This window comes from Myotis nattereri (genome assembly GCF_964212035.1).
Source record: "Myotis nattereri genome assembly, chromosome: X".
NCBI lineage: Eukaryota > Metazoa > Chordata > Mammalia > Chiroptera > Vespertilionidae > Myotis > Myotis nattereri.
This window is the reverse complement of record NC_138078.1, coordinates 80300627-80303879: the sequence shown is the minus strand read 5'-3', so window position 1 is coordinate 80303879 and position 3253 is coordinate 80300627. Positions and strand designations below refer to the sequence as shown.

Here is a 3253-nt window from a genome sequence, read left to right as displayed (position 1 = left end):
CCTTGAAATCTGGGACCTCTGGCTCGTAACCGCTCACCTGTATGCCTGCTTGATTGCCCCTAACCACCCTGTCTGCCAGCCTGCTCACCCCCAACTGGTCCCCCTGCCGACCTGCTTGCTCCCAGCTGCCCCCCCACCGTCAGTCTGATCACCCCCATTGCCCGCCCCTCCTGGCCTGATCACCCCTAATAGCCTCGGCCTCAGCCCCACCACCATGGCTTTGTCCAGAAGGTCTCATGGTCTAATTAGCATATTATCCTTTTATTAGTATAGATAGGATATGACATACCACCATTGCCGGAAGCCGGTCCATCCTTGCTGCTTGACACAGTCGCTGCAGGATAGAAACATCTGCACAGCATATGTTTCAAGGGACCTGGCATATATAGCATACTGTTCTTAATATGTTTGCTCCCCTTAGCGCTGTGTGTTTTAACCAAGGTCACCTCTCTGAGAAAGGTTGTTTCCCCAGGTAGGGATTTTTCCCTGAAGTCAGGGAGGGGATGAAACTCCTTAACTAAGTGCCAGGCGGGTAGTTAATCACTTTAACTACAAACAATCATGTTTAAGCTACATAATCTTTACTCCCTGGAATGGAGATAAGAAACGCCCTAACCTTTGTAATAGAAATTGACAGGATTAAAATCAACTGGTATAAATACGGATGTAACAAGACAATAAGCAGCAGAACCTCTCTGGAGATCGAGACCAGAACTTGGCTGGAGATCCTGGCTAGGCTGCTGATCAACTGAACTCTGTCTCCGTGTCATTCCTTCTTCGCCGACTCCGTCTACGCCTTTGGGAACCCCTGGACCTGCTGGGGTTGGACCCCGGCACACCATAACTATAACACATCTACCAGTATTAGAATGAGAATACATACTTCATGTGATAGGAAGGCATCTACTACATTACATTGTATATATTGTAAGTAGTAGGAAATACTGTATTTGTAGCAATAATATACACTCTGTGGCTTCCCTTTCTGGTTTGGGAATGGTTCCTCAGTTCTTTCAAAGTTTCCTGGCTCCTGATGTATTTTTTTTTTTTTTGTCATTCAGTGTAACTTTATTTACTGTTTATTGCACATGATTTGAGGTCTTTAATTTCTAACCAACAAAGATTCAAAGGACTATTTTTTCCATTAAGTTTAACATTAACATTAGTGAATTCATGTATTCATGTGTTTTTATTGTAAACGTCTGAATTATTCACATTCCCATAGATCCTGAACTCATAAGCGTGGACCATGCACAGGCTGGCAGCAAGCCAGGAAGCCACTCTGCAAGGAAAAAGATACTGTGCATAAGGAGAAAAGTCATAGTGCAACAATTAATGTCCAACCTGAGTCACCTCAGAATGTTACATATATTGAATTCTTAATTCATGTGATATCGTGAACTCAACTGCTTGGTTGGTGATGGGGTTGACCTGGTTGTGGGAGGATTATTCCTGAAATAATTAAGGAAAGGGGGGCTCAATCTTTCTTTTTGGTTGCTTGCTCCTCCCCAGCATCTTCATCTTTCTTCTCATCCTCAGCTTCTTGGGCATCTTCTCCTTCACCTTCACCTCCTTCTTCCTCCTTTGTGTCCTCACATTCTCCTTGGCACCTTCTTCCTCTTCCTCTCCTTCCTCTTCCTTAGGCTCTTCCTTCTCCTTCTCTTCCTCTTCAGCTTCTCCTTCAGAGGGGGGTTCATCCTTAGCTTCCTTGGCTTTTGCAGCCTCAATGGTCTCCTCCACCTCAATCTGCTCCTCCTGGACATGGCTTGTGTATTAAGAAGGGAAGGAACAAGCAGAAATCAAGTAGGAGCTGGTCTGTAAACCACTGTAGGCAGATTGGCCAAAGACTTGGGAATAATGGGAGTAACCGCTGGCTATGCTTCCCACGCTGGTGAAACTGAGCCAGGTCTTCTCACCTTCTAAGAGTTTCCTATAAGCTGAAATGTCAATGTCCAAAGCCATCTTCACATTGAGGAGGTCCTGGTATTCTTTTAAATATCATGCCATTTCACTCTTTGTAGTTCTCAACTCATTTTCTAATTTGTTGATTGTGTCCTGCATAGCACTAATGTTGGCGTTCTGCTTACCTTCCAGCTCTTGCAGCTGCTTTTCCAGCACTTTGTTCATGCCCCAGCATGCTTCCATCTCCAGGATCTTGGCCTTGAGCAGGTGGCTCTTGGACACCTTGTCCTTGGCGGTGCCCACTGCTTCAGTGTTCTTGGCAGCACTCTCAGTCATCATGGTAAAGTGGCTCTTGAACCATTCTTTGGCATTCTTCATGTTCTTGGCAGCCAGCTTCTCGTACTGGGTGCAGATGTCCTTGAGCAGGGCAAAGAGGTCAGGCTTGGAGAACATGTCCATCTCCATGGAGATCTGATTGTACTGGATCTGCACCTGCAGCTCAGTGACCTCCTCTTCATGCACGTTCTTCAGAAAGGCAATTTCATCCATCAGGCTGTCAATGAAATTTTGAGCTCAGCATCAGTGAGCGCTGCATCATCTGCACCTTTTTGTGCCTCCAGCAGCTGGCACTCAGCATCCTGGCAATTCAGCACCTCTTCATTGTAGCACATCTGCAGGTTGCACCCAGCACCTCCCAAGCCCCAGTGCCTCCTAACGGGGCCCCGAGGCTGCACCCCCATTCTGCTGCCCTCTTCTCGCTGGGGACTGGGGCACAGTGGGGCGGAGCACAGGAGTCCCATTTTCAACCCGCACCTGCGCCTCCAGTGTCTGCAGGTGGCACGGGGGCAGACAGTGATCCCAGGGGCAGACAGTGATCCTGGAGGCCCTCGCCACCCCTGCCAGAGCTCAGCCATGATGGTCTGGGGTGAGACAGCCCCGCAAGGCCTCATGGCTGCAACTAGGACCTGCTTCCTTAACCAGGGACCTGGCGCTGGGCCAGCGGCAGCAGCGCTTCCTCCCCAGCCCTGAACTCCGAGGGCCTCCCCTGGGAGCAGCGGCCCTGAGCCCGTCGCCTCTCGCTCGATTCCACCAAGGCTTGCTTCTCACACTTGCTGAAAACCTTCTCAGTCCACATTCCATAGTAATCAGTTCGGGCTAAAAGGACTGGGGACTCCATCAGGCCTGAGGGGACTGGGTGCCGCCATATTGTGGCTATGGGTGACACTATCTTTGTGATGGAGTGACAGTTAATTTGCACATTTCCCTGTTATTAGCTAGGACTAGTGGCCTGGTGCATGAAATTTGTGCATGGGGGAAGGGGTGTTCCTCAGCCCGGCCTGCATTCTCTCCA

General features: G+C 49.0%; 1 pseudogene across 1 annotated transcript; it reads right to left on the bottom strand.

Moving 5' to 3' along the window:
* Positions 1 to 1477: 1477 nt before the first annotated feature.
* On the bottom strand, positions 1478 to 2702 carry LOC308511733 (neurofilament light polypeptide-like; annotated as a pseudogene). Its single transcript has one exon. The product of its transcript is annotated as a neurofilament light polypeptide-like (transcript).
* Between the last annotated feature and the right edge of the window lie 551 nt (positions 2703 to 3253).